The sequence below is a fragment of the Bicyclus anynana genome, chromosome 9 (genome assembly GCF_947172395.1).
Source record: "Bicyclus anynana chromosome 9, ilBicAnyn1.1, whole genome shotgun sequence".
Taxonomy (NCBI): domain Eukaryota; kingdom Metazoa; phylum Arthropoda; class Insecta; order Lepidoptera; family Nymphalidae; genus Bicyclus; species Bicyclus anynana.
Window position 1 is genome coordinate 14,070,991 of NC_069091.1, and position 12,685 is coordinate 14,083,675.

Consider the following 12,685-nt stretch of genomic DNA (forward strand, 5'->3'; position numbering starts at 1 on the left):
CAGGTCTGGCTGGTGGGAGGCTTCGGCCGTGGCTAGTTACCACCTTACCGGCAAAGACGTACCGCCAAGCAATTTAGCGTTTCGGTACGATGCCGTGTAGAAACCGAAAGGGGTGTGGATTTTCATCCTCCTCCTAACAAGTTAGCCCGCTTCCATCTTAGACTGCATCATCACTTACCATCAGATGAGATTGTAGTCAAGGGCTAACTTGTAAAGAATTAAAAAAAATGTGTGATATTTTAACGCCTTGATGTCAGCTATCACCCTGTAGAATATGGCGTACTATTTACGGGACATCCTATATAATAAGTACTAGCGGACACCCGCGACAACGTTCACTTGAAATTCTGTTTTTTACAAACATCATTGTGATTGTGGCGTTTAAAAATACAACCGACTTCAAAACCTAAAAACGTACCCACTAAACTAAAAAGCGAAAAATAACATCATAATATGTTCTACCTGTTGATCAGTATGAAGGCGGTGCTAAGCCTTTGATGTATTAATTCAAGCCATGTGAGAATATCTTATAGATTTAGATTTTACAGACAGTGTTGTTTCATGTCGTCCTGTCAGAAATGGCTTAAATTAAGACAACACCGGCTAAGCACCGTCTTCATACTGATCAACAGGTAGAACATATTGTGATGTTATTTTTCGCTTTTTAGTTTAGTGGGTACGTTTTTAGGTTTTGAAGTCGGTTGTATTTTTTTATTAAAATTTTTATTATTTTTTCATTTTTAGTGTAAAATTTCATCTCAAACGAATACATCAGACCCCAATGACAGTCACAACCCATCTTGGTACAAAATTCACAGCAATACAAATTAATCAAGCACAAGCACAAGGTAGCTACCGTAAACCGTTAAGGGGTTCCCTTAATTGACCTTGGTCTTCATCATCAGACCCCTAATAATAGACACAACTTATCTAGGTAGAAAGTTCTCAGCAATACGAATTAATCAAGGCCAAACACAAGTTAGTTACTGTAAACTGTTAAGGAGTTCCCTTAATTGTCCTTGGTCTTCATCACCAAACCCCTAAATGACAGTCACAACCTATCTATGTGGAAAGTACTCATTAATACAAATTAATCAAGCCCAAACACAAGGTAACTGGTGTAAATCGCCGAGGAGTTCCCTCATCTGTTTTATGGCTCCATCATCAGATCGATTTTAAACCTTCATGAAATTGTAGTGCTTAAAAGTACTAAATGGAAAAGTTTACGAACACACTAGACACCCATATAATTTTTGAAAGTTCCCCGCAATTTCTCCAGGATTCCATCATCAGATCTTGACATGATGGCAATGGGACCAAATGGGGACTATACCGTTTCAAACAAAAAAAGAATTTTTGAAATCGGTCCAGGCGTCTTCGAGTGTACATACATAAAAAAAAAAAAATACCGACCGAATTGAGAACCTCCTCCTTTTTGAAGTCGGTTAAAAATAAAATGCCACAGTTTTTAAATTTTTGGAATCAGAAAAAAAAATTAAATTTCATAAAAACTACAGACATAGAAGTACCAAAAGAATTTTGAACAGTACAAAAATCATTTCGGGAAAATTTTACATGGTAAAATGCTAAGCCCAGTGGATATGACCTCTGCCTTCGATTCGGAGGGCGTAGATTCAAATCCGGTCAGGAGCGATGCACCTCTAACTTTTCAGTCAATGCATTTTAAGAAATTAAATATCACGTGTTTCAAACGATGAAGGAAAAACATCGTGAGGGAACCTGAATAATATCTGAGAATTATCTTAACTCTACGTGTGTGAAGTCTGCCAATTTTGAGCATTTGGCCTGCGAGGTGGATTGAAGCCTAACGTCTCTCAGTCTGTGAGGAGACTCGTGCTCAACAGTAAGCCGAATAATGGGTTGTCAGTGATAATGATGATGATGATGATGATGAAACGTATCGTAACAAAGAAACCCACAGTATCATTTTACAATAGTGTCTACGAATAGACGCGCATTGTTATCAATGCATTTATACGTGCGTTGATAAGAATGCGAATAGATTAAGGATAGGTCTCTCGTGTTTTAATAATAATCTAATCTTGGAGAATGCACTTGACTTTTTAATGGTTCAAGATCTTAACGTTTTAATAACTCTAAGTAGGTAACTTATCTTTGAAATATATTCGAATGTAAACAATAATAATTGAGGACTCAAATCAAATTTAATAAAAACAGTATTAATTGCGTGTTGGAATGAGGGTCCGAAATGTATATCCATTAGTAAAAGTTAAGGATTTTTGTAGAAAACTTAATTTAAAAATTACCCATGTATTTTTAAATTTTTCCAAACGTCAAATGTCGTCCATTTTGTGACGTCACGACGTTACTTAATGTCATTGTAGGTATAAACGTCAAAGTAATTATTAACTAATAATTTTGTCAAACAATTTGATTATGGCACAGTAGATATATTACAAGCAGTATAATAACTCGGCCATATTTTTGAAATAAATACCTACAGCCGCGCGCTCCGTAAACATGTGATAGGGCTGCCTGTCTCCAGCATTTTAATTACATTTGCCAACTTTGTGTTTCCATTTAGTTATGTGATTGTAAATATACTTTTTTTTAAATAAACAAATAAAATACTTTGTAAATTGTAGTAAAATAGAAAGTGATCAATAAAATGCGTGTTGTTTTTTGATTGGTAGATTTAAATAAGGCTGATACTAATCAATGATCTTGAAGGACCTTCATATATTGATTTTGGTGATGCCATCTATCTATTACCACCACACTAGGTGACCAAATAATAAAAAATCGGTCAAGTGCGTGTCGGGCCACGCGCAGTGTAGGGTTCCGTAGATTATGTTAGCACTTTAACCCCTTATGTAATGTACAAAAATACCGATAACGATACCCCCACACTATAGAATAGACGATAAAAAATTGACCCTGACTTGGTATGTAGGGAAGGAACTACAAAAAACAAATTGAGATTGACCGGGTTCGCTAGTAGTTTTATTCAAATACATTAAAGTATGAGCAACACAATAATGTTGTTAAATTCAAATTAGTAGATTGATAAAAAATACGTTTATCTGTCAATATGCAGATGATTTTGTAATTTATGCACAAAATAAAAGTCTAAGGGTATGTACTTCCAAAATTCAAAGTTCATTAGATGTATTTATAAGTGTTTTAGAACAAATAGGTCTAGAAATATCAGTTAGTAAAACAAATTTTTGTGTATTTAGCAGACGTCAGCGACAAGAACAGGTTAACCTTTATATTAATGACCAAACAATTTCCTCTTCTAATAACACAAAGTATTTGGGTATATGGTTGGATCGGTCGCTATTATGGAAAAAACATATTAATGAATTGGGTAAAAAAACAATGAAAATTTTGAACATCTTGAAAATGTTATCGGGACCTTCTTGGGGCGTACACCCTAAGCATCTAAGGAAACTTTATATATCACTACTTAGAAGTAGACTTGATTATGGATGTTTTTTATACGATAATAGTGCAAAAAGTAATTTATACAAATTGGATAAGATACAGAATCAGGCATTACGTATAATAGGGGGATTTATCAAAACTACGCCTATTCATGTAATGGAGTCAGAGTTATGTCTACCGCCGTTATATCTGAGAAGAAATTATTTAGCCACAAAATATTGTTTAAGAGTACTAAGCTGGTCGAAAAACACTACTGCATGGCTATTAAATAATTGTCTTTCTCTTTGTAAAAGTAAACCGTTTTGGCGTTGGAAAAAGATTCCCTTAGTACCTTTGATTTATAATGAAATTAAGAATGAAAAGTTACATTCATGCTGTCCTCTACAAATGTTTTCGCTTAGTACTTGGGTTACGAATATTAATGTAAACAATATTATATATACAGACTTGGATAGTATTAAAAAGGCTAAGAAATGTTATGAAGTAAATGTACTTAAAAATCAAATATTAGAGGAATTAATTAGTAAATATGGTGACTATAATAAGTTGTTTACAGATGGTTCCAAATCTGATAATGTGGCAGGGGCAGCGTTTCATGACTCTGACTCCAATAGTAATAGCTTATATAAAATTAACACAGATATATGTATAATGTCGATAGAGTTATTTGCAATATCGGCGGCTATATCATATGCAGTAGCTATTAAATATAAAAAAGTTGTCATATTTACTGATAGTAAAAGTGCCTTGCAGCATTTAGCTCGGTGCGCCTCTGGGCACAGAGGAGTTCCGGTAGCGTATGCTATTTTAGCAAGGATTTATAATATTTTGTGTGAATCTAGTATAGACTTGAGATTGCAGTGGATTCCATCGCATATAGGTTTAAAAGGAAATGAGAAGGCTGACCTGCTAGCAAAAAGTGCATGTTTAGAAGGAAATGAAATTTTTATTATGCCGAGTTATTCAGAGGTTACAGTAAAATATAAAAGTCAAAATCACGATTTGTGGAAAGAATACTTTGACCAACGATCCAAGGAAAAGGGTATTTGGTATCGTACAATCCAGAGTCAGCCTTCTAGAGTTCCTTGGTTTCAATCAGGAAAAATTAAAAGATTTTTAATTAAAATAGCAAATCGATTACGATCTGGACACATTCCATCAAATAAATTTTCATTTTTAATGAAGAAATCGGAATCGCCAAATTGCGAAATATGTGGAGTGATTGACGATGTACAACATTTATTGATGGAATGTGTTAAAAATGGTCAGGAAAGAGAAGACTTAATCAGTGATTTAAACTTAAATAGGAAAGATGTAGGTTTGTTTAATACCATCATGGCTTTTCCAATGTCTGGGGAAGCCAGGATGGTGTATGATCTTTGTTTAAAAAAGTAGTTTTTAAATTAAGTAGTTTAATATATAATTCTTTTAAGTTATACAGATTAGGGAACGATAGGGCTGACATATTTTTGTAAAATAAAAGTCCTTAAAAAATTCTAGATTAAAAAAAAAAAAAAAAACAACTTCTTTACGTAACTTCTTTATTACCTTAAAATACAGGTATACAAAACATACATGTCATAAGATTTAAATCTATGTATTACATAATAATCAAAGAAAACAACCTAAATGAAGAAGTTAATAAATAATTATTTAATAATATTATATTAACGTTTACGTCATTTACCTATTTACACAATTTTATCATTTAAGCATTTATTAATATATATATTTATTAAATTATGCCTTTAGAATACAAAATATTAATCAAACTTTATAAAAATAATAACTTTTTTCCTAGTCGTCATAATTAAAAAATCCAATACACTGCGTTCGTCACCGCGGCACAGTCGCAACGGTCTTCACCCCACGATCACCCCACGTACGAGCTGCGTAGGTATAGCTCGCGTTTCGACCTTTAGTATGAAGTCCAACTACTGCTTGTAATATATCTACTGTGATTATGGTTTATTGTTAACGTGACGTCATGAAACAGTTAAAATATAGACCTTCATGGCCGACAGCTTTTTGGCTTTTTGAATACCTACTGCAATATGGGCATCAAATTAAAGGACTCATTATGAAAATTTTAAAATGGTACATCGCAACCATGTTAGACACCCACCAAAACTAGAGCACTCTCTAAAAACTCAAGAGACGTTGAAATACAAACGACAGACGTTGAAAAAGATGAAGAATATTTAAAAAAAGAAATTGCGATACAAACTGATGACGATATAAGTGAAAACAAAGACAATTCGGAGACAAGAAAAAAAGAAATAAACCTTAAAGAAAAGATACAAAAATGTAACGATATACGCAGCCTTACTGAGATAATCGACCAAGAATGGCCAGAAGAATCGTTTCGAACTGTGAAGATCGAAAAAGGCAACCCACTCTCACTAAATAAGGACTGGGATCTTGTGGTAATCGCTAGGCCCAAACCTAGTGAAAATCACAAACACCAAGGAATCAGGAAATTACTCAAAACGGCGCATCCAGAAGCGCTTGAACTACTTGACAATTGTGAGGCTCCAACAGTAAAATATACAATCCAAACAAGCACAAGCTCAAAAAAGGGAATAGCGGAAAATGAGAAATGGATTTATGTCCTCCCATATACGCAAAGTACCAAAAAGACCAAAGAAGTGGAATATGTATACAGACTTATTCAAGAACTTACTAATGTGTTTAAAGAACACGGAAGAACAAAAAATGTAGCTATAGCGGCGGATAAAGAAATCAACAAAAACCATTTAAGGAAGATTCTTGAAAAACTTATGGCAGAGTTTGACTTTAAAATAAAACTGCTAGTGGAGGCAGAAGATATTCGCAAAGGAAAACCAAACTACGGGAAGGGTAAAGGTACTGAAACTCTAATAGTCAAAGCAGAGGGTTCCTATGCCGACATTCTTAAGAAGATGAAAGCCAATGTCACTGTAACCGACATGAAACAAATAGGAGTAGAGGTTAAATCTGTGAGGAAATCTAATGATGGAAAAGTGCTTATGAGGTTGGCAGGGAACGCAGAAGCGCTTAGGAATAAATTACAAGGCACTTTAGAATGCGCAGAAGTAGGCATAGGCAGAGAAACAATATTCCACATAACAGGCCTAGATGAAGATATATCAACAGAGGAGCTGAAAACAGCATTAGAGACTGAATTAAAAGTACCAGTGCAAGTCAAATCTATACGCCCGACACAATATGGGTCCAAAACAGCTACAGTTTCAATGAGTCCAATTTCTGCTAAGAATCTGTCAAATGTTAGTGTGATAAATATTGGTTGGACAAGATGCAGACTTAGGAAAAGAGTTTACGTGGAAAAATGTTATAAATGTTGGGAGACAGGCCACAGAGCAGCAAAATGCAACGGACCTGATAGGAGCAACTGTTGTAGACAGTGCAGTCGAGTCGGACACAAAGCGGATAGCTGCACTTCTACACCTTTTTGTCCACACTGTGATGTCTTAGGTCATAAAGCTGCTACTACAGGTTGCCCAAAATTCAGAGGTGCCATAAATGAAGCCGGACAAACTCGTAATAAGGACCGAAATAGGACAACAACCACTCTGTCTTCTAATGGCGATTAAAATCCTTCAAATTAATGCGGATCGGGTGCGCGTAGCTCACGACCTTCTCTTACCCACGGTCAGAAACCATGGCATAGACCTAGTAATACTAGCAGAACCGAACAATAAATATGCTGAAGCTGGGGGCTGGGAGAGAGATCGGAGAGAAGACGCAGCAATAATTGTATACAACAAAGCCCTTACAGTGGGAGCTACCATACGAGGAAATGGTTTCATTGGCTTTCGATTTGCACAATTCACGGTGTACAGCTGCTACATATCCCCTAATTGTTCCTTTGACCAATTTCGGCAAGATCTTGAGGAACTTAGTGCCAGCGTGCGTCTTCAGCGAGGAAAAGTTCTTGTTGCTGGGGACTTTAACGCTGCATCGACCATATGGGGCAGCAAGACTACAAATAAAAGAGGACAACACCTAATGGACATAATTGCTGACCTGGATCTAAGCGTGGCAAATACTGGAAATACACCAACATTCGAAAGAGGTGGCAAAAATTCAAGACCAGACATAACAATGGCGAATTCAAATCTAGCTGGCATGATTACAGGCTGGGAAGTTCTTGATGAAGAATCTGCCAGTGGCCATAAATACATAACCTACAGTATCGGAGAAAAAATACCTGGAACCGAATCACGCCCAATTGGATGGAACTTCAACAAAATTGATAAAGAAAAGTTCGAAAACACGTTAATAAGTGAACCTATACGAACTCCTTTTGAGCTAGTCTCTGCAACAACGAAAGCCTGCAATCAAGCCATGCCTAAAAGAAAAGCTAGACGAAAAAAACCTGTCTACTGGTGGAATAACGAAATTAACATAGCTAGGAAACAATGCCTGGAATCTAGAAGAGCTTACACTAGAGCAAACTCGAAGATAAACAAGCAAAGATCAGAAGAGGATAGACTAAACCAAATTCGAGCCAGTGAAGAAGCTAGAAATAGATATAAAACAGCTAAACTAGAGCTGCAAGGCCTCATTTTAAAATCTAAGGGAGAACAATGGAAAAAAGTTGGTGATGAGGTAGACAACGACCCTTGGGGCTTGGGATACAAAATAGTTACCAAAAAGATCAACCGTTCTTCGCCAACTCCCATAAGCTTGCAAAAAATGAAGGACATCACGGCTGTATTATTCCCTACACATGACGACTTTACAAGGACCACTGGCGTAGTTGATCAGGTACCAAGGATTACTGACGATGAACTGGCGAAGGCCTGCGATCGGATCAAATCCAGAAAAGCGCCAGGACCTGATGAAATTGCGCCAGAAATAGTTAAATTAGCAAGTAAGGTGATTCCCAACCAATTGAGAGACGTCATGAATGGTATTTTCCTAAGTGGAGAGTTTCCAGATATATGGAAAACTGCTAGACTAATCCTCCTACGGAAACATAACAAATCAGCAGACGAACCATCAGGGTATAGGCCTCTCTGTCTTCTGGACTGCTATGGAAAGCTATTGGAGAGGATACTGCTAAATCGAATAGAGCAATTGCTACCAAAGCATGGTGGATTAGCGAAGGACCAATTTGGGTTTAGAAGTGGCCGGTCAACATTAGACGCCATCGAAAGAATGAATGAATGAAATATACTTTATTGTACACCAAAAATAATAATAACAGGCAAGAAATTAACTTAAAAACTAATGTACAATTGGCGGCCTTATCGCTAATGAGCGATCTCTTCCAGACAACCAATCGAAAAAAGAGAAAATAAATACAAGGAATAATGCCTAATGACGGGTGTACACATAAAAAGAGAAGTAGAAGATATATTACACTTAGATAATAATACATAAAATCAAAATCAATATATTTATATATTGATTTTGATTTTATTGCGAAAGAGTAAAAGCCATAGCGCTAGCGGCAAAGCAAGGATCGCAACGTACCAGAAAGCTCTGCACACTTGTTGCCCTAGACGTAAGAAATGCTTTTAACTCCGCTCCATGGATCCTAATACTGGAGGAATTTAAGAGGCGAAAATTCCCAGATTACGTCATCAACCTCATAAGCAGCTACTTGAATCAAAGAAACATCATAATAACGGACGCTGCAGGATCATCAGAGACGATCCGGGTGACAAGTGGAGTTCCCCAGGGCTCAATTCTTGGACCAACGCTGTGGAACATATTGTATGATGGAGTTTTCAAATTAGATCTTGGCGATGAGGCACGTCTAGTGGGTTTCGCGGATGACTTGGCTTTGGTTGTAGCCGCCAGAACTGATCAACTACTGATGAAAAGGACCAACAGGGCACTGGACATAATCAACAAGTGGATGATCGGGAAGCATCTAAAACTGGCACCGGAAAAGACCGAAGCCATAATGCTAAGTGGCAGGAAAAGGCATGGCCCACTCACTTTTAACATAGATGGGGTAGAAATAAAACCATGTGACAAACTCAGATACCTCGGAGTATGGCTAGATAGAAGCCTGAGGTTTGACAAACATGTGGTGCAAACAGCTGAGAAGGCAGAAAAGCTAGCGGCAGCCCTTACCCAGTTAATGCCCAGAAAAGGCGGACCAAGAGCCAGCAAAAGGCGGCTCCTCGCATCAGTGGCACACTCTGTCATGCTGTATGGGGCACCTGTTTGGAGCCAAGCACTTCAAGTGACTAAATATAATAATGTGCTTGGAAGAACGCAGCGACGCCTGGCTATCCGTATATGTGGAGCATACCGAACAGTATCTAAAGAAGCTGTGCTAGTGATAGCAGGATTGATACCTATCGACAAATTAGCTACAGAAAGAGCAAGGCTATACAAAAGGGAGGCCAAAAGAACTCCGAAGGAGGAGAGAAAAAGAACACTCCAAGAATGGTCAACAGAATGGCTTGAAAGTGGGAAAGGGCAATGGACCAGGGATTTGATTCAAGACTTAGTGAAATGGGTTGAACGAAAACATGGAGAGGTGGATAAGCTGATAACACAAGCATTAACCGGACATGGAGTATTTAATACTTACTTGCACGCGATAGGCAAAGCAAACAGTGAATGTTGCACATATTGCGGAGAAGTAGACACGCCCAACCACGCAATCTTTGAGTGCATGGAGTTCGAAGGGGAAAGAAGTAACGCACGCCAAGGCGGTGAACCTCTGACAAAAGCAAACTTAGTGCCATATATGTTGGAGAACAAGGAAGCCTGGGCTAACGGGGCGAAAATGCTGCATTACATTATGGGACGACGCGTGAGAGACGAATGGGATCGCCAGAAAGAAAATATCGAAGCGTGATAGACCACCCCCTTCCTGAAGTAATGCACGTAAACTGCGGTACCAGGAAGGAAAGGAGGAGATAAAAAAAAAAAAAAAAAAAAAAAAAAAAAAAAAAAAAAAAAAAAAAAAAACCATGTTAGACAAATTACAATTAGAAAAATATTATTTACTAATTATTTATACAGAATATGGCGAAGCGAGACGGATGACTAGGACTCGCACCTTTATTGAGTCCCGATGCCGACTGTTTTCTAATTGCTTTAAAAAAACACAACTTATAACAAGAAGGGTACTTCTTGTAGAATTTGTATTTTTTCATTTTTTAAGTTCTATGTAGTGAGGTTTTTTTTATATATTTTTTTATTTTTATTACATCTATGAAGTGGGGTGCCTCGCGGGTAGCGTCTAGTAAATATTATTAACCACGAATTCGGATGATAGTGTACACCTCAGACCAATAATTGTATAGGACCTGCCTCGATAGACGTTGCTTTTCTGTCAATATATACTATACACAAAAATTAAGGGAGCAGAAAAAAAAAAACCAAATTTTTGGGGGATTTTCAACAGACTGTAACTTATACAAAAATGGTCGTACAGCAAAAAAATAAAAAGCTAATTGTAGCTCTAAGTGTTTAGTTTTTGGATCTGAGTTTATTCAGATTTAATTTAGTTTTTTTTAAATCTCGATACGAGCATTTCTCGCTGAGATATCGATGTTTGAATGGAAAAAGATCATTTTGTCTTTGATTACGAAAATTAAGAATTTCGCTCTGAAAATGTCATAATTTTTATCAAAAATTAAAAAAATTTTTTTTTTTAATTTTTCTCTGAATTCTTAGTGACTTCAAAAATTAAAAAAAAAAAAAATAAATTATGACATTTTCAGAGCGAAATTCTTGCTCCTTTAATTTTTTAAAAAATTCGATCAAGTGGGAAAAAAAAACGGTTGGCTGGATTGAATTGAAACTTTGTAGGGTTTTTGTGGGTATATTGAACAGTAAAAGGCACACTTAACGTCAGTGGTTTCCGCAATATTTTTGATTGGGCGCTTGATTTTCCAAAAAACGACAAAAAGCCCTTTTTTGGATGCTTTTTCAAATTCATGTAATGATTGAAAAAAAATTTTTTTTTCAAAATTCAATTGCCAATCCTTGTAGAGAATTTATTCAAGTTTTTAAAACCAACCTCAAAATTTCTGTGCGATCATTGGTTGCTGACATATTGGTAATCAAAGACAAAATGATCTTTTTCCATTCAAACATCGATATCTCAGCGAGAAATGCTCGTATCGAGATTTAAAAAAAACGAAATTAAATCTGAATAAACAAGCTATCCAGTCCATATAGAGGTTGAGTCGAAAAAAATTTTTCCACGTCCGTAAATTAAAAAAAATTTTTTCGGTGGTTTTCTTATGATTACTCGAAAAATATTTTCCAAAAAAAATTTTCAAACTCAGATCCAAAAACTAAACACTTAGAGCTACAATTTGCTTTTTATTTTTTTGCTGTACGACCATTTTTGTATAAGTTACAGCCTGTTGAAAATCCCCCAAAAATTTGGATTTTTTTTCTGCTCCCTTAATTTTTGTGCATAGTATATATGATCAGCGATCTAATGCGATTATAAAAACTGTCTCTATACTATCGATGTTAAATAGTTGTAATCGTGTTCGTCGGTTAAAGACCTCCGTAAAAATACCTTTTTGTGTAATTGAATTGTGTAAAAATGGGCAAAAACTTCTAGTTTAGTATAAAATATATACCAAGTCAAAGCTCGTTTTCTTCAGAAAATGGCAGACAATTTTGTTCGAGATTATGAGTGCGATACAGGTTCTTCTATAATCGGTCTGAGGTGTACACGAACTAATCTAGGTAGTTCGTGATAGTGTAGGTAGGTACATTTCCGAGAAGTGACCCTTGCCCCACATTAGCCAATCGTCCTCATTTACACAAATAGAATATTTGCTGCGACTATCTGCTTTGTACTAGTCCATGGACCCAGGAACAAAATATTTATTCATAGTACCTACTCGAACTTTGTGTTTATTATACCTACTCTGATTATTAATAAATATTAACATTTTATTTAAATTTTAATATGTACCTACCAGTGGCGAAGGATGGTATTTTGACAAACTTAAGAAAAAGAAATTCATACAGCGTGATACCAACTACGGTTGCTCAAAATTCTAGATACAATGAATATGCATGGATTTTTAAAGGTAACCCGGCAGGAATCGGTTTGCATGAGCTCTTCGCCGCTGATACCTCCACATCTTTTTCAATCCTTAATGCGATATTCATGGCGAGACAGTCAAAACTATGAACGTACAAACCATGGCGGTAAGGCGTCCTTCCAAGCCGTCCTTATTTCGGTTTTTCCGATACCAAATATGCCCGATGAATATTGTCCGACAAGGTTACCGCTTTAATTTAAGTAATTTTC